Source organism: Canis aureus, chromosome 32, assembly GCF_053574225.1.
Source record: "Canis aureus isolate CA01 chromosome 32, VMU_Caureus_v.1.0, whole genome shotgun sequence".
Lineage (NCBI taxonomy): Eukaryota > Metazoa > Chordata > Mammalia > Carnivora > Canidae > Canis > Canis aureus.
In genome coordinates, this window is record NC_135642.1 from 37,174,049 (window position 1) to 37,193,454 (window position 19,406).

A 19,406-nucleotide genomic window follows, 5' to 3' on the forward strand; every position below is an offset into this window, starting at 1 on the left:
TCTCGGCCAGCGGCCGCCTCCTCTGCTCAGGCCTGAGCGCTGAGAGTGACTCACAGGGACAGAAGGTGCCAGAGCTCACACAGCCCTAGAGGCCTCCCAGACTCTGAGGCCCAGGCCACAGATGGCGGTGGATCCTGGGACACAGGGGCAGGAGAGACACTGGGACAAAAAGATTGTTCTGGATCCCTGTTCTCCCGGCAGCTCCCCACCCTGGCAACGCTGCCCGAAGAAGCGGCCGTGTCTTCTGACTTCTGGTGGTTGAGAGGGGACACCCAGGACTCCAGAGGCTTCCTGTGGTCAAATTACCCACCCGGCCCCCCAGGTCCTGCCCACCTCTTGCTGCTATCGGGGCAGAGTGCGAGGTCTTAAGCGGGAGTTAACAGGGCTCTGTTTGAAATTAGAGTTTATGAAATAAGAGCTGAGCTTTCTCCCCTGGGAACCAGATAATGATAGATTCTAAATATATCCACTTATTAAGCATGCCTATTTTTGACCAGCAGGAATTAATTGGACCCATAAAATCTGTTTGTCTAGACGACATGATTTTTGGCTACTTAATTCCATGAGCAATGGTGCGGTCAAGGCTGCTCCATTCTTTGCAGTGAGGGGGAGAGAGGGGGAGACAGAGACATGGAGAGAGACAAGGAGAGAGAGAGGGAGGGAAGGAGAGGGAGCTACCAGTCAGTGAGGCTTGGGCTCCAGGCTTGCTTTTTTGGCTGCTCTAGTTTTCAAGGTCAACCTGATATGTGACCAAGTCTTCCAAAGGGATGTTCCCTGCAGGGCACCGCTGCCTAATGGGGAGCGCTTGCTGGGAGGAGCGCCTTTGAGGAAGGCCTCACAGGCTGCCTCTGGGAGAATGGGGCACACAGCAGGTTCCAGATCACAAAAACCATGGCCATCTGTTAAAAAAAGCTAACCCCATGTGTCTTCTGGAAAACACCCCGGCAGCCTGACCAGGTGGACTCCTTACGACTCTATCCATTTTACGGAGTGGAACTTTGAGGCCTCAAGTGGCCGACTTGGTGGGCCCCCAACACGAGGAAAGGACTTCTGGCTGAGACTGTAGGGCCCTGGTCTTCATCCTGGTTTGGTGTGTAGCCTTGACAAGTCACTGAACTTTCCAGACCTTGGTTTTCTTGGCTGTGAAATAGGGTTAGCCAGCCCTGTACTATCTCTGTGGGAAGTCACAGATGTCAAAAGAAACAGAGGGACTGGACACCTGGGTGGCTCAGTGGTTTAGCATCTACCTTCGGCTCAGGTCGTGATCCTGGGGTCCTGGGATCGAGTCCCACATCGGGCTCCTGCGTGGAGCCTGCTTCTCCCTCTGCTCGTGTCTCTGCCTCTCTCTCTGTGTCTCTCATAAATAAATAAATAAATAAATAAATAAATAAATAAATAAATAAATAAATAAATAAAATCTTTAAAAAAAGGAAAAAAGAAAGAAACAGAGGGGCTGTGTCTAAGTAAGCTATGCACAAGGACTACGGTCATGTGTCCTGGCAATGTCTGGCATGTAGCAATCCGGCAGTTAAATCCACCAAGTCACTATGACTTCCAACTCATCTCAAGACCAGGCATCGTCCTTTTCAAAGAACAAGGGCCGGACCCTCCAGCCCATCTCCGTTCTCCAGACCTCATTTCCCTGGGGGACGTTGGCATCTCATGAGGTGGTGGGACGGGGCGTCCTGTCCCCGTAGTATGGATATAGAAGCTGAGGCCTCAGGAGGGGAGCTGACCCAGGCCCCACAGTTGTTCTGTGCTAGTTCTCCCGGGAACAGCTTTGTCTGTGTTGCCTCCAGTATTTCTTTGCCGTGAACCGAGGGCCTGGGTCAGCCCTCTTTGCCACTCTCGAGTCTTGGCATTACGTGCACCCGTCAGGCTTGAGGTTTTGAGGATATGATTCAATCTCACTGCGAGGGGGTGACTGCCCAAGCCCAGGGAAAATGTTTGCGTCATCACCAGGACCAGCCAAATTGCTCCTGGGGCCTGGCAGGCTTGGCCATCCCCTGGGCCTCAGCCTTATGAGCCATCTGCGGCCTGAGGGCCCGCCGTGCCTCTGGGGGCAGGACACCGATCCCTGGGGTGTGGACAGCAGATGACAAGACAAACCCCAAAGGTCATGGCGAGCATCGGGCCCTTTCCGTGGGCCGCGTGCTGTGACTCACTGGCTGTGGGCTGCCGGCATTCCTCCGGGAGCAGGGCTGCGCGGATGGCTTCAGCCACAGCCCTGGGGGACCCCTGCCTGGTGGCCGCCCTGGATAGCAGCACGCCTTGCTAAGGGAGGAGGCTCACCGGAGGGAGGGCCCCCCGAGGAGGGCAGGTGTGACCCCACTGGGTGTGGGGCACCTTGGCTCCCAGCAGGTCATGGACTAAGACAAGGGGCCCTGGCTCTGGACCTCACACCCTGTCCGACGGGGCCTGGTGCGAACTCATCCTGACCTCCGCTTATCCTTGGCTCCATCTTTTGAGGCAACTGCAGTCTCTGAACCTTTTCAAATGCACCTTCCTATCAGAGAAAAAGGTAGCATGTACCCCCAGTGTGCGTAAATTCATATGTCAATTATACCAGCGGGAAATTGTCAGTCTGTACATTAAATATCAGTACTCTTGGGGTTTTTTTTTTCAGATAAAATATAAACTTAAATAGAACTTGAATCGTCTTATTTCCATGCTCCAGTGTACTGGTCCGCACATGCCCAGTGGTGTGCACATCCCACCTGGCCACCAGCCCTTTAATATCTGGGAAAATGTCGACCTACTTCAGGAAGCCCTCCCTGATAACCCCCAGGCTTTCCCAAATGAACTAGCGTGCATTCCCCTGCCACCTGCTGTGGTCGGTGTTTTAGTGTCAAAATTCCTTGAGGGCTGCGAGGTCCTCATCTGCCTTGCTGCACGAGCACTGGGAGGTCTGGGAACACTCAGGAGAGAGGCACCTATTGGCTGGCCTGACCTCAGGCTGACTGTCCCTACCAGCAGCATCAGAAGCTTCAGGAGCTTTAGCTTTGTCTCAGACCTAAGAGGAGCCCCAAGTTCAGTGCCCGGAAAAGGGGTTACTGAAGTTCAAAGGAGTGACCCAGCTTCCATTGAGAGTCAGTGTTGCTGGCTTCCCTGGTACCCATGTCTCTCTTCCCACAGTCCTCATTTTTGTTTGGGGGTCCAGGGAACCTGGCTCCATTCTCAGTTCTAGGGACTGAGCACACATCTCAGGCCAGGCCAATGTTATTCCCCCAGCTTCAGTGACTAAGGCTGGCTCACCCCAGTCAGAGTGAATCTCAAGATTTCTGCTTGGGACTTGGGGACCAGAGTAGTTCCTTTTCTCTGGATGCCATATATAGATGCAGGCCCTGGGTTGCTGGCAGCCACCTTGTGGCAATGGGAGTTGTGAGCTGCAGCATGGAGAGGAAGAGGGCTGAGAGAGAAGCATTAGGAGAAGGAGCTGAACTCCTGATGATACTGTGATCAAACTATACCTGAGGCTACTAGATTTGCTGCTGGACTTTTCAGATATACAAGCAATAACTCCTTTTTTTTTTTTTTAACCATATAGGTCTATTTGGGTTGAGTTTTCAGGTATTTATAACCACAGACATCTAACTAGAGTGTGTAAGGCCAAAAACCCACATAGTTAAAATTGCCGTTAGAAATTCCATATATTAAAAAAAAAAGGAAAGAAATTCCATATATTAGCATGCTATAAGAGGAGCCTGACATCCAAGACCAATGAGAGAGGAGCAGACTCATATCCCTCAGCTCGTGCTCCATCTGGGGCATATACTTACTTTGTCGTGAGTGGTGGGCGGACTCATGTATATTATTTCTCTGGTTGTTTAGCTGAATGCATAAAACCGTGTCCTGACCCAGCCTTGTAGGAACAGAAATTCTTTTGGTCTAGGTGTATCACACTTACAGCAGCTACTTGGACAGGGAGCCCCGCTCTCCAGGTATTTCTGGTTACCTGGTAACTGGCCTCGCAGGCCATCAGGGCTGAGAGGAAACCGGGAGGCTCCCTGGGTCAGCCTTGTGACATAACAGTGAAGCCAGAGCAGGGAAGTGCCCTGTCCGAGGTCTCAGAGCGGACAGTGGCAGAGCTGGACTGATGCATGGCAGCCTGATTCCCAGGGCAACGGTCCCCTAAAGCATGGAGGGTGGAGAGCATGGGGACAGGGGCCGGGGCTCTAGGCGCAGCTCAGCCTTTTACCGGCTGGGTCTGGGGAGGCAGGTGTGAACAGCTTAGCTCCCCAGCAGATGAGGTCAGCGGAAGCCATGGGCACATAAGGCCATCCGAGGCCAGGGGAAGGAAAGAGGACACTTCCAGCTGATGCACCTGTCCGTGGAGGGGGTTCTGAGCCCAGAGATCAGCGCAGACTGCTGAGGAAAGGCAGGACGTGGAGTTTCATCCGCTCCCCGGGGGGAGGCCTCTTTGCCCCTCTCTGCAAGACCTGGCCCTCACATCCTAGGAAATCCAACAATCATTGATTATTATTATTTTTTTTCATTTTCATGAATCCCTTTTGGTGTCATTGAGTTGCACTTGATTTTAATCACCAGAACAGCTTTGAGGCTGGAAGGGCAGTTATATCTGAGGCTCGGAAGGTGATTTGACAAGCCCTTGGAGAGACACCGGGACTCCAAGTCCAGTGCTCTTTCTGCCATTGTGAAAAAGTGGGCCACTTCAGAAGGCCCAGCATGGAGAGGGGCTCCCCCTGGAGCCAGCTGGGCCTGTGCCCCAGGAGCCCCCTCCTCTCCCACCTATCCCATCCCTCCCTCACCTGCTCCTCTCTCCCAGCACCCCTCCTCCACTCAAAGCCACCCAGGCCCTTTGCTCCCTTTCTTTCCTGGCTTCGTTTTCCTTCCCTGAAATCAGATAGGGGCATCAAGGAGGGGGGTCCACTGGAGGAGCAGACTGCTCAGGGGAACAAAGGAGAGACTATTCCTTTAGTGAGGTTTTTCCTCTCCCTCTCTCCATGGAAAATGTAATCTCCTCCAGCCAGCATGAATATGGTAGCTAATGTGTTCAAGATGGGGCTGGGGAAGTGCTGAGGGCAGCAAACCCCATGCGGGGGGTGGGAGGTTTGGGGCCCTGGGGCTGCACTGGCTGGGGGCAGGGTCTGGAGGGAGAGCCCACCTGGGACCTGCTGGAGGTGAGGTGTCAGCACCTGCTGGTCTTCCTGGTCTGGCCGGAGGGGCTCTGGCTCACTGTGGCTCAGACCCCTGGCAAGGCCTGGACTCCTGGGGGCCAGGAAAATGAGGACTCCTCCATTTGCCAGCACATCCCTAACTCTCCCTGCCTCTGTACCACCCTCATCAGACATGGGAATCCTTTGTGTGCGTTTGGAACAAACGCATATGCCGTGCTGATGATTAATTTCCTGTGCCAATTCAGGCTGGGCCATGGGGTGTCCAGATATTTGGTCAAACAGTATTCTGGGTGTACCTATAGGGTGTTTGGGGTGAACATTTACATCTAAAGCCTGAGTAAAGCAGATTGTCCTCCCTAATGGGGGTGGGCCGCATTTAAACAGTGGAAGGCCTGAAGACAACAAAAGGGCTGGCCCTAGCCCCAGTAACAGAGAATCCTTCCTAATTGGCTGCCTTTGAACTGGGACATTGACTTTTTCTTATTTTTGGTCTCAAATTGAAGCATCAGCTCTCCTACATCTCCAGCCGGCTGTACTTCACATTGGAACTACCCGATCAGCAATTCTGGGTCTCCAGCCTCCATAATCATGTGAATCAACTCCCTATAATAAATCCCCTTATATGTATGTATATCTGTACATACTCATGTATAGACACACATATACACACATCCTACTGGTTCTGTTTCTCTGGAGAACCCTAATACATTCACATGGTGCTTGCTATGTTCCAAGGGTTTTATATGTATTTGATGCTGCTCCCTCATTCATTCATTCTTCATTCGCTCATTCATTCATTCAATCAAAAGCATTTATTGAGCTCCTGCTAATGCGTCAAGCACTAGGGGCATGACGATGTATACGATGTCATCCTGCCTTCAGGAGGTCCCCAGAGAGCCTACCAGGTGAGACAGGCAGATTAACAGGCCATTACAACAGTTGTTCTCAAAGTGGTTCCCAGACCAGCAGCAATCAGCGGAAATGCAACATCTTGCCCCACTGCCCCCCAGACTGATGGAATCAGAAACTAAAAGGGGGCCCCAGCATCTGTGCATTAACAAGCCCTCCAGGGGATGCCAATGCTGCTTAAATTTGAGAAACATCATAATACATAAGGTGACCTACAACCCTAGCCAGGCTCAAAACCCCAAATCCATTCAACTACAATCTACCCTCTTCACTGTGCCTGTGAATGCTCTGTATTCGCTCACTGTTGCTCACCTGCCTGCCCCCACTTTTATCAGGGTGGCCCTGAATGTGGCATGGCTGCGTCTGTCACTTAGGGCTCACCTCCAATGTCACCTCTCCCAAGGGGCCTTTCCTGACCACCTGCCACTTGGGGCTCGGTCTTTTGACAATGAGACAGGACCTGAGCCAAAACCAAGAATCAGACACCTAACCAACTGCACCACCCAGGTGCCCCTTAAAGCTGCCTTCTTTTCCCCCCATTCATCATCCTTATCTCCCAGTAGAATGTGAGCTGGAGGGGCTGAGGACCTTGTTGGCCATGTTTGCATCTCTAGACACCCCAGTGCCCACAAGAGTGCCTGGCACCAAGTAGCTCCCCAAAATAGAATTGTGGGATAAATTAGCCAATCACCTTGTTCAGTAGGATGGCTACAATCCCTTAGCCTGCAAATTTGGGACCACTGACTAATAGGCCCTCTCTGCCCTCCCAGTACCTGTTAATCCAGCTGGGAGAGTGGAAGAAGCTCCCTCAGAGGACTAAACACCCTAGAAGAGGCTGTTAACTGCCCTGGGCCTCAGTGTTCTCATCTACCAAATGGGACTGAACACACCTGGCCTACTAGGGTTTCCAAGGTGGTGGGTCCCAGACCTTGCTGGTCATCAGAGTCACCTGGAGAGTTACCAGTGCAGGTTCCTGGGCCTCACTTCCAGAAGGTTCTAATTCAGCCAGCTGGGGACAGGGCCTAGGAATCTATTCTTAGAAGCTCCCAGATGTTCAGGCAGGAAGCAGAAATGAGGCCCTTTGGACATGTGAAAAAGCACGTGTGTCCCAGGAATTTTTACTACATCTGGGGATCATGACCACGGCAACCTTTCTCAGGAGTCCAGCAACGGTCCAGGAAATGGTTTCTTTAAAAAATTTGCTTTGTTTCTTTTGGTCACAAGAAAACACACAAGAAACACCTGCTTTAACACTTAAGTGAAGCATGCTTGCTGCCTAATGTTCATAGCGCAGAACCGTGCAAAGGAGATAACTACCGCCAGCAACAGGGGTGCAGAAAGCCTTCCAGGCATTTACGGAGCGAACTTGAAAAATGGAATATTCTACATACATGGTTCTGTAGTGCACTCTTTCCAATTAATTATTTTATATTCGAACAATTTTCCATGTCAGTGTATATCAACGCTGCAGTCAGACCTGGTCCCCGGGCCCCTGTCCTGGGTCCCACTCTGACCCCCTCTGACCCGTGCTCCCTCCCACGGGGTAAGGAGTCCTAAGGGTCAAAGGGAAAGGATCCCTAGAGCCCACGCCCCCCCAGCCTGGGTACCAGGCTGCTGAAATCTCTTGCCCAAACAGCTCAGGACAGGCCCTCTTCCCTGGATCTTTCTGATGGTGGATCCTACCTCCAACAGGGCTAGCCAAGGAGCGGCTGCTTGCTGGGGGTATGTATGGCCAGAGCTTGGACGTGCAGCCCCTCATCACTACTAATGAATAAGCAAGGCTCCAAGCACAAGTAGCCACACGGGGCAGTGCAAGCGGTGGGTCCAGAGCCCGCGTCTGTTCCTGTGTAGGCGAACCCTGGAGCCGGCCCCTGTCGCCTTGGGCACAGAGACTGCTTGCCTAGCATCATCACAGCCGTTGACTTCACAAGCTTGGCTTTCCGCTTTGTTCCTGGAAACTTCTGCGTCCACCTCAGCTGACATCCAAACAACATTTTTTCCTAAGTTGCAGAAGAGGGGAGAGTGAGGGAAGGTGACCGCAGAGGACAATCTCAGCCCGCTGGAAGGGAAAATGAGAACCTGACCCACTGACCGGAAAGAACAGAGCGGCTAGCCTGTGCCGTCGAGCTCAGCGCCACCCCCCCTTCACACCCCCAGATGCCGGTCTCACAGGGCCACTTGTCCTATTTTTCACCAGACCTGGGATTCTCCTTCCCGCCTCTGCGAGGGCAGTTCCCTGATTCCAAACTCTTGAGCCTGCCCCCTTTCATCCACTCTTCAGTGCCTCCTCTTCTGTGATCTCTCAGCTGAAAGCTCTCTCTCACTTCCCACGAAGCTTTGTTTCTAATCCTCCTGTCTTTTTCCCCCCTCTCCTTTAGATAATTTGCTTCTAGAGAGCAGAGAGAGAGAGGAGGCCCAAATCCACCTTTAATTTTCCCCTTTGGCACTAGTCAAAGTACCATGAACACCGTCTAGGCTTAATAATTGTTGAGTGAATGTGCAGATGGGCAGCTGGAGGCTGCTGCTCATTCTGCGAAGACAAGCTGAAGTCTTCACTCTGCTTCTTGGGGCATAGCTAGGAGCAGAGCTGAGCTCTTCTGGGCCCCCTCTGCAGCTGGGTGGGCCACCAACTTTGGACCCGCCCCCCCCCCCCCCGGGTCTGGTGCTTTACGGGAAGGTGGCTGCTGTCTGCTTTCTCTTCCAAGAGCCTGAGTGCACAGCATGAGGATCCCCCTTCTCTTTTCAAAATGTTCGATGAACTTGCTTGTTTTTCCAAGTCATGCTCAGAGTTTCTCTCAACCCCTAGCTTTATAATAACTCTCCTCTGAAAATGAAACCTGAACACACCGATAGGTCGGGCAGATGTTGCACGGTGGAATGTATGGTTCCAATGTTGTGGCATGTGCCCGTCTGACAGCTCCTCAGTGATTACCTGCTGGCGGGGCCAGTGGTCGTGGAAACTCCTGTTCTGTCTCCCGGGTCATTCAAAATGTGAGCAGCATCCGCACCCAATGGCTCATGGCTTTGCACCAGGGCCAGGGGAGGCAAGTGGACAAGAACTTATCCCCATCCGGGTGAGGAAGAAAGCGAAGTGCAGAGAATGTGAGACCCTCCAGGTGGAGGCAGAGGCACAGCCGGGATACTCGTTATTCCCACCGTGTCTGCTGCTCATTCCAGCAGTGGGACTTGGGTAATGGACATTAAGGGGAGAAAAGCCTAAACAACAGATGCTGTATTTTAGTTTGGGGCCTGTTGACACGTTTACAGTTAATTCCTTTCTACTCCCAGGAGGGCTAAGTGACCTGGGGTGAGCCGCCTGCCCTCTCTGGGCCTGTGTCCTCACCTGTCAAATGAGAGCTTAGGCAGATTCGGTTTAAAGAAAGAGTCACTGAACACTTACTATGAGCTGGGTGCTGAAGATGGAAAGCTGAATGGAGCACAGTCCACACCCTTAATCTGGAGGGGGCCAAGAGGCCTGCACCTGGTGATTTTGGCGTAGAGGGCGATGCTAGGAGAGGCAGCCCAGGTGCAGTGGAGCCACAGAGGAAGGGCACTTGCTCAGCCATCTGGGAAGCCTTCCCGGAGCAGGCAACTGCGAGATGGAGCTTTGCAAGGTGGATAGGTGTCACCCAAGGGAAGAGGGACCGGGCCCACGGGGCAGAAAGGCAGCTGAGTCCTGATGGTGTCAGGCTTATGTGTGTGATTCTAATGCACCTGCTGTGGCAAAGGCTTCCATGGACCCAGAGAGACAAACAAGTCCCTGCCTTCACAGAGCTTGGAGTGGGTCATCTTCAGGTGGGCTCACCCCATTCATCCTCCTTCTTCCTCCCCACCCACATCTCCTTGACACACCAAATTCCCATCCCTCTCCCCTCACTTGTGTAGAGAACTCTACCTAAAGTGGCCCACAGTGTAGACAGATGGTTAGATGCCTACATCCTTGGGGATCATTGCATTCCCCCCACCCTGATCAGATTGACCTCCCTGCTCCCCACTTTCCAGTGTCTCTAAATTCCTGCAATGGGCCACCCCTTTGGGTTCAGGCATTGAAGGTCACTCTCAAAGCAAGCCTGGAAAGGAGCTAACACACAAATCCGCGAGAACTCACAGCCCCCTTAAATCAGTGGTTCCAGGACCTCGGCTGGGCATCTGACTTGTGTAGGGATGTTTAGAAGCATGGGTTCCTACCCCAGAGGTTCTGATTTTGTCACTCTTGGACTGGGCTAAGGAATAGGTAGGTATTCTTTTTAAACCTTCTGCAGGTAATTTTGTTCTGCCACTTTAGGAACCCCTGGATTATATCATCAGGTGATCACCAGGCTTTGAGATCATGGGAAACAGGCCACATAGGAATTCTGGGCGAGAGGCCCAATCAAAAAACAGTTAAAAATAAATGTTTGGGACAGTTTATTATGTGTCTGGGGTTGTGCTAGGTGCTTCTCGGACATTAACCCAAGTCACCCAGCTGGCTAAACGGCAGCTCCTTGGCCTCATTCTCCCTGTCTCTGGGCACAGGAGAGTGGGGCACACAGAGGCCAACCCTATGTCCCACCAGGGAGCCCTGAACTGCAACAGGGAATTATTGGCTATGCAAAATCCTTCAAAGTACTTTCTGTGTGATTCAAGTTCAGATTCATTTCCCCCCTCTCCCTTCTGGATTGTGAGTAATGGCTCTTCTTACAGCATTATTATTGGAGAAGCCATGAAGAAGCAAGGAGCCTGTAGACTCACTTGAATCACTGGCGAGTAGATAGAGTCTGTCATTACATTGTTGCAACCATCCTCCCCCTTGGGCTACAAAATCCCTGGCTCAGTGGTCAGAGAGAAGCAGAGGGGACAGTACAGAGACGAGGTGCTGCTACAAAGTGAGGTGCCCAGCATTGGCCCAGACCCCTCTCCACCACCCACCTGCTGCCTGCTTGACTCCCCTGCAGCTGGCTCTGCCTTCATACCTCAGCCTCTCGCCATATGGGGCCACCGTCCCCAGGTCCTTTACCACCAGAACATCCGGCTTAGGACTGCCCTGAGACTTAGATAGGTCACAGCCCGACTTCTAGAACCATTCTCCCCTTCTCCTTCTGTGGGTATGTGCCAAGCAAAGACGAATCAAAGGTGAGCCCTACCTTTGGTGGCTCTTTGCTACTTCTCTTAATTGGCTTTTTTTTTTTTTTTACAACTCTCCATGTCTATCTGCATTATTGGCTCAGGGTGACTCATCACAGCTAAACCAGGGATAAGTGATTCAAGGGGGAAAGTGGAAAGGATTTAGAGATTCCACGGAAAGCAACAGCAGCCTTGTCGAGATGGTCTCGAGTCAACGACAAGCATTGCCATTGGCCGTGTGTCTGAGGGAAGCAGGTATGTGGGAGAGAAGACGAGCCATTTGAAAGAGTTTGAAATCCCAAAGAGCCCTTGATTCTTCACGAAATAGTCAGGAAAAGCTAGAAGAAGGTATCGTATCCAAGCCTGGGGAAAGCAAAGTTTAGATTAAGCAGTGGTCCAGCATAGCTGAGGTTAGTGAGAAAAAGCATGTATAGCACACTGACTTGTTTTTATAATTGAATACAGCCTTAAAACATGTTTATTCCAATTATGATTTTCAATAAGGAGTTCTGTCTTTCGTATTTTATAGCCTGGCCCCAGGTGTAACATCTAAGTGAAGCCTAGATGATGGGCCTGAGGAGCCCTTACTGGGCTGTCTGGCTCCTCCTGGTGTTAGTTATGAGAATTGCAGGTAAAGAGCTAAGGTGCCACGAAGAACTAGTCTTAAAAATCCAAACCTCTGAAATTCTGGAAAGCCGTTCTCAAGATGGAGTGAATTTCAGCATTGCTTTGTTCTCCACTTCATATGAAGAGCCCTCCTTCCTTGTCCTGCACTGGACCCAGGAAGGCCCTTGGGGGTCCCCAGAAGGAGGGCTGCAGGCGGAGGAGCCAGGTGGGAGAGTCCCTAGGCCCCTGGGGCAAGGCGGTTGGTGGGTGGAGGAGATGCTGAGTTGGCAAATCCCTCTGCCTTCCCTGAACTGCCCGAATTAAATTTATTTTCTTTCATGGAGGTTAGTAACCAGGAGACTTTGCTTTCAATGTTTCCACTTACCCTCAAAGCATGCAATAGTTGGCTCCCTGCCTCTCTGAGCTCAGCACTAAGGTTGTTCTGGGACCTAGAGGACCGGCCTTAATGCCTCTCAGGTTGACCAGTTATGTGTGTCTGTGTGTGTGTGTGTGTGTGTGTGTGTGTGTGGTGGGTCGGGAAAGGAGGGGATGGGGAAGTGGGGGTGGTGGGGGGGGGTTGGTGAGGCCTGGGGTTACCTAGGCCCTCGCTGACATATTCTTCAAGTCCTGGGACTTCCCTATGTGGTTCTGGCATTAAAAAAAAGGAGAAGGAGATTAACGAAAGGAGAGAAGAATAGAAAACAAGGCAAGAAGAGAATCCGTATCTGGAGATGCAAGACGCCCGGAAAACATTTGCCGGTGCCTGGCCCCAGTATGCCCGATGCAGACTCTCCCTGGTGGCTCTGAGCACCGCTCTGTGTCTTTGAGGGCCTGAAGGTGGCCCCTGCTCCTGTCTGGGGGGACAATGGCCTGGGTTTCCACTCCTCCAGCCCCTGTGCTCATGCTCGGCTTGTGCAGGCGCTGCCTGCCTGCCCGGGTCTGCTGGGTGGCTGGGCCCCGGGGGGCCCTGAGCCAACATCTCCCCGCCAGCACAGTTTTTCTCTTTCTCTTTCTTCCTCTCTCTGGTGCGTTGGGTGGTTTCATCCTACCCTGGGCTTTGCTTCTATAGTGATTTATCCTTTAACCAGAATGAGTCATGGTACCAGATTTTATTTGTTCCAGGAGAAAATAGCAGGGGGCACTGTGGTCTTGGAAGCCCGAGCCAGGAGAAGAGCTTATAGGCCGCTCCTCGGTGCAATTTATTTTATTATTTTTAAAAGATTTTATTTATTTATTCATGAGAGACACAGAGAGAGGCAGAGACACAGGCAGAGGGAGAAGCAGGCTCCCTGCAGGGACCCCCATGAGGGACTTGATCCCAGGACCCTGGGATCACGCCCTGAGCTGAAGGCAGGCGCTCAGCCACTGAACCACCCAGGTGCCCTCCTCAATGTGATTTCTACACAGTGAAGGCTGAAGCTGCCCCAGGCCTGACGGCCTGCACCCCACACGAAGGAGGAGGGATGGATTTGGAGTAAACCTGATGTTTGGCCCAAACAACAGTCACTGGGGCCTTTTACTTCAAAACCTCTCCCTGGACACTGTATCTTTTGTGGAGGAGAGGCCAGTGCAGGGAACCACGGCCAGCAAAATCTGCCCACAATAGATACCTCGCACACCATCCCCTATTTCTTCCTCATGAAAACCCTTTTGGGCTTACGTTGTGGTGCTCCTCTCACAGATGAAGGAACTGAGGTCCAGGAAGTGGCTGGCAGGTGCTCGCGTTCCCACAGCTTGGGAAGTGACTGAGCAGGGAAGGGAGCGAAGGTCTGTGTGGCTCTGAAGCTCAGACATCTCCTGGGTGAAAAGCCACCTCGGTGTGCCTTCATTCATGTGCCCTGGCAGGACACCTGGGCCAGCTGTGGGACCTGCAGTGACCCGGAGGGCAGGGGCTGCAAGGGAGAGGCTAGAAATGCAGGGGCTGGAAGAAGACAGATGGCAGGAACAGAGGCCACCCCCCCCGGGGGGGGCTTAGGCTTGACACTCAATTTTTGTGGATTTATTCCAGTCAACCCCAAATGCTGTCATGAGTGAGCCTCTTGTTATCTGAGAAGGTCCATGCAGAAAGGTGCTGTAAACCAATCAGCACCCCCCACCTAAATTAGAATTTAGTTGAAATAGATACCACCTAGTAAGGAACAGAGTGGGAAGTCTAGAAACTAGGAAGAGGAAATGGGACAAAGAGAAGAAAAAAAGAAAATTGAAAGGTAAAAGAAGGCAGAGGGGGCGTCTGGGTGACCCAGTGGTTGAGCGTCTGCCTTCGGCTCAGGGCGTGATTCCTGGGGTCCTGGGATTGAGTCCCACATCGGACTCCCTGGAGGAAGCATGCTTCTCCCTCTGCCTCTGGCTCTGGCTCTCTCTCTCTGGGTCTCTCATGAATAAATAAATAAAATCTTTAAAAAAAAAAAAAAAAGGCACCAGAGGGTGGACTGAGAGAGATAAGAGGATGACAGGGGATGACAGGCATGAGCAGGGCTTCTCGAGCCCACCTGCAGCCCCATCCCCAGCTGGCTTTGGGCTCCCAAAGTCCCCAGCAGCACCCCCCACACGGGTGTGTTCAGGTGATTTTATGTCTGCCTGTTGTCATCAGCCTCAGATACTGGGAACAGAAACCTCTGGGTTTGTGGTTCTCAGAGTCTGGCCCCCAGACCAACAGCACAGCTGCACCTGGGAACCTGCTGGATAAGTGAATTCTCAGATCCACCCCCCCAGGCCTACTGACTCTGAAGCTCTGGACGCGGGGCCCGGCAACCCCATCGAACAAGCCTTCCAGGGGACTCCGGTGCCCGCTGAGGTCTGAGAGCCGCTTGCTCTGGAGCAGCAACTGCAGAAGTTCCGGTGAGTGCCCGTGAGAGCTCGGGACTCACTCCGTGTGCATAAGGGCACGTCATGAGTGTTTCTTTCGGTCACAAGGGCTCCAGTCCTGTGGGGTTTGCCCAGCGCTGCAAGCTCCCCAGCTGGGCCCCCGGCTGGGACCCCCGGCTGCTTCTTGGGGTTGGGGGCACTCAGGGATAAGCCTTCAGGGCGCTGCCCCCCACCCCCCTCCGTCGCCCAATCCTCCCCTCCTCTGCCCTCTGGGACACTGCGCACCCCTCATGCCCCCACCTCTGGTGGTTCTCTCTCCTTCCTCCCCACTCACACCCACAGGCCACCCTTGGGTCCTTTCCCAGCCCCCTCCTTCTCTCTAAATGCTCCTCTGTGAATGTAGTTCTCCCAGGGCACATCTGTGTCTTGGCCTCATCTCCCCACCAAGCTGAAGGTCTCTGGCCCCTGCTGCCGGCTGGCCACCTGCACCCGATGACCCTTGGACACTTCAAACCAATGGGACCAAAGCTTAGTTCCTATTCCCCCGAAGTCAGTCTCCTGTTGCTGGATTTTGCTTTCCTGCCTTTCCGTTGTCCTCCCAGTCAGCAAGATCTGCCCTCACTCGTCCTTCCTCATGTTTCACCTGCCTCCTTCCGTTCTTGCTCTAGCTCACTCGACTCCAGCCACATGCATTGTTCCTTGAACATTCCAAGCCCCTTCCTACCTCAGGGCCTTTGCACTTGCCATTCCCTCCGCCTGGAATACTCTTTTCTCAGGTATCCCTCATTGTCTCAGATTCTCTTTCCTTCCAGTCTCTGATTGCTGCCACCCTAACACTGAGGCCCTTCTTGGCGGCCTGCAGAAGGTGACAGCACCCACGTCCCCCCAACCCCACCTGTAAGCCCCCTTAGCCTGCCCAATGCTTCTCCATTGCCCGGATCACCATCTCACAGATGATGGGCAAACTAGCCACGCCTCTTATCCCACTAGGAGAAGCAATCGTGGGGGTTGGGATTTTGCAACTTTGTTCACCATTGAATTCCCAACACCTAACAGCAGGTTCTCAATGACGAATGAATGAACTACTGACACTCACGAAGGAGGCCCCTTCCTCAAGACCTCCACTCATCTAGACTTCCACAGCCCTCCCACCAGCCTCCTCACCTCCAGGCTCTCCTCCCTCAGTTCCCTCCTCCACATAGTAGCCAGATTGAGCACCCTAAAAATTGCATCTCTGATGAACCACTCTCCAGCCCTAAAACCTCCATTGGCTCCCCATTGCCTTCAGACACAGTCCCCTTGCTCCGGGGTACTCCTCGCCCTCCCAACCTTTGGCCTCCCTGCTCTGCTTTCTGCACCTTCTCCTCTAGCCACGTGGGATGGGGTCCTTTCCCTAAACATTCCCTCTTCTTTTCAATCTCTGAACCCCTGCTGTTCCCTCCATCTGTTACATGCTTCTCACCCAAGTCCATTCTGTCTGTGGCAATCCTACCCATCCGGAAGCGCCTTCCTCCACAGCCTCTTCCAAGCCCCTCTGCCTCCTAAATTAGAACTTTCTCCCTCATGTGAATTCTTGTGATCCTTTCTGTGTGCCCCTCTCTTGCTATTTATCACGGGACTGGAGCCCTGTAAGCATACGCCCTCCCTTCCTGGCTGGGCTCAGCATGTTTATGTGAATCTGCTGGTGTTGGGTCCTGGGGACACCATTGCCTCGGTTCTCACGGGGCCAGCAGTGTGGCTGGTGGGGAGAGGCACCCCCAAGGAAGCCCACATCTCCAGCTGGCCTCTGGGCTGGGGCTGCTTCTGCTCTGGGCCCCTCTGGGCCTAATGAGATCCGGGCTCCAGACCTAGCCTGGACTCTTACTAATTATGCCCTTTCTCAGTTGCCCCACCTGTAAAATGGGGACAAGCCTCCTTCTATTACAAGATGCTCATGTCCTTGAAGCTGTACCCCAGGGAACTCACCCTGCCCTCTTGTTCTTAAAGCCAAGTGAGTTCCAAAGCGGTCCCTTCGTGGGGCCCACCGGGGCTGTCCAGCTCCAGCTCCCCAATGCCCCGGAGGGGAGAGAGCCAGATGCTCTGCCTTGCTGAGAGCTGAGGCTTCTCTCTCCAGGGGTGAGAACATCAATGACAAACTGGAAACTTGCGGGGCCCAGCTCTGTTTTTTCTCAGCACCAGGAAGCTTCCTGCTCCAGAGGACCAAAGGCTTGGCGAGGCCCTCCACAAACCCTACACTGGAGCTTCTGGACATCAAATGGCCTTAAAAAACCGACTGATTTAATGATTTCAATGTACATGCATTAGAGTCATATGGATTAAATTTCTTTGCAAACACACAAGGGCTTTCAAAGCAGAGGCCGAGGATGCACAGAACCAGAAGAGTTTGTTTTCTCTTCTTTTTGTGTGTCTGTGAGTGGTGGTGTTGTCACTAAAACCAAGGCATGTGGAAAACTGTTCAGGATGTCTGAAGCACTGGTGTCCACTGGTGCTTTGGTTGCCCAGTTTGAGTTTGGAGCTGGGGGCGAAATGGGCCGGAGGTGTAGGGTTAACAAAATAAAGTGGCATCTCCACCAGGTCCTTCCCCTCTTCTTCCTGCTGTTTACACCTAGCTCTGGTGGCCTTGGTGGTCAAGGAGGTCCCCTGGCCTGGTCAGTGGGGGCCAGACCTCATCAGTGCCTGTGGTGGAAGACAGGTGTGGGTCCTTCTCTGTGGCAGGGCTGGGGCCTGGGGTCTTTGTGTGGGGGCTGGGGAGTGACGTTGCTCCCCACTGGCATGTCCCTACTATCAGCAGAGCCTGTGATCCTCAGGAGCACCCCACCCCCTGCGTGAATGTCCTGGGGAGCTCCTTGGAACAGACTCCCTGGCCTCGATGCAGACCTAGGTGTGCCAGTTCTGCCGAAAGGGCTGAGACGGGGTCCATGCTGGAAATGCAGGAAGAGCCTGGGTCAGAGGGAGACTCTCAACCAAGTTGCCAGAGGCCCAATTTCAGGTTTGGCTGCTTGCTGGCTGCAAGCACCTCAATCTCTCATTTCCTGCTTTACACATTCGCATTTGGAGTATCCTTTGATCTTGCCTAGCACCCCGAAATAGGTAAGTTCATACCATTTTATACATGAGCAAATGCTCATGAGCAAATACATGAACAAGGAGTGAGAGAGGGCTTTTCCCAAGGTCTCCCTCCAAGCGGCAGTCTTTGGACTGCAAACCCCCACTTGCACTTGTCTTCCCTTTGAGGTGCCTCCTGGCATGGAGTTGAATCAACATGCACCAGTGGAGCCGTCCCCTGCATAATTTCCAGCCAGTGTCCCTCAAATGACACTGGCATCAACCACTTTTCCTATGATCAACATCCACAGGGACTTATGTCTGAATACTACTCTTGGGATGCTGCCTACAGGACAGGAAAAATGGGGACTTGGGGAGAAGCAGAGAGGGAAGCAAGCACGTAGGATGAGCAAGGGTGTCCCTGCAATGAGGACAGGTTCCTGAAAGGTCCCGTGTGCCCTTGCTCCTTCTGCATGAGGTTCAGCTCCCTCGGACTCCAAGGCCTCTCTGTTTCTCCCAGCCTGACTGTGGCAGAAAACAAGCCAAGGCCAAGTGGCTGCAGTGCAGTACCATTCCCCTCCCGTGAGGTTAGCAACCATGAGAATCTCTCCTCCCTTTCTGCTCATGTAGGCTCATCCTTTGAGACCCCACTCAAATGCCCCTCTTCTATGAAGCCCTCCCAGAGACCCCAAGCACAGGGATTTCTCCTTTCAAATTCTGGCTGAGTTCCTTCTATGAGCAAGACACTATGTTGGTGGCTCTCAGACACAGGGAGATACAGATGGTGTCCAGTAGGGGAGGTACGCCACAGGCCCAAGCGACCCCAACACAAGGTAGGAAGTGATATTGTCACCCGAGAGAGACGGCTTGGGAAGGATCAGGCCATTTTAGGCGAGGAGAAAGATCTGGAAACCTTCATGGAGAAAGTGGCCTCACAGAGACGAACATTATTAACACCAGCTTGTATTTCGTCTTGTATTATTTTTCAATTAGTTCAAGGATGTTAGTGTGGCCTCCTCAAATGGTTTGTGAGTTATTTGAGAGTGAAACCATATTTTACTCATACTAATATTTTGCAGAGTCTAGTAATAAACAGAAGCTTAATAAACAAATATTAGTTAAAACAAATGCAATGTTGTCAAAGCCAGTTCTATTTCATCCTTAACCCTTCGTACCATGTACAAAATATGGATATTGTGCATCTTACATTTGGGCTGATTGAGAGAGGTTTAAATCCTTCATTTAGCCTTTCAATGCATGTTCTTTCAAGCATCTACTAATTACCAGGGAATGTATCCCTTATTTTAGGAAAAAAGACAATGAAACAGGCAATGGCTATCCAGTTTGATAAACAGTATGAAAAACAAAATACGGAATTCTATGGGGCAACTCATGTAGTCATGGGAAGGGATGTGAAGTGAAATCTCAGTTGGCAAAAGAGATAAAAGAGGACTTTCAATTCTAGCCATAAACCAACTACAAAAGCTACATAAAACACATGGAACAACTATTTTCAGACACTGGACGGCAATCAACAAAGGGCTTGGTACTTGAGAAAAGGAAAGCACAGCAGCTAAACCCACATTCAGCCTAGCTCTCTGCATGAAGGCATTTTCCTTATTTTGGCACAGGGGAAGAGAATCCAGAGAGCAGCCATCTTGCTGGGTGGAGCAAACAATGATTGGAATTGGGGCCGAAACTAGGATCTGGTGGGGGCAGGTAGAAAGGAGAAAGTCACAGGGAAAGAGCCCCCCAAACTCTGCTAAAATTTTTCCTGAGGATCCTTGGCTGACTCCTATC

The 19,406-nt window shown here is 52.2% G+C and overlaps 1 protein-coding gene across 3 annotated transcripts in view; it reads right to left on the reverse strand.

Annotated features, from left to right (window-relative positions):
* ITGA11 (integrin subunit alpha 11) overlaps nt 1-19,406 on the reverse strand; it is a 113,406-nt gene that overhangs the window by 62,160 nt on the left and 31,840 nt on the right. For 2 of the 3 annotated variants that reach the window (XM_077881648.1, XM_077881647.1), the window contains exon 1: nt 3,780-3,950. The exons of the other annotated variant lie outside the window; for it this stretch is intronic. The gene's annotated coding sequence lies outside the window, so the exon portion shown is untranslated. Of the gene's footprint in view, nt 1-3,779; nt 3,951-19,406 lie in introns of those variants that run through there. 3 annotated transcript variants of the gene reach the window in all.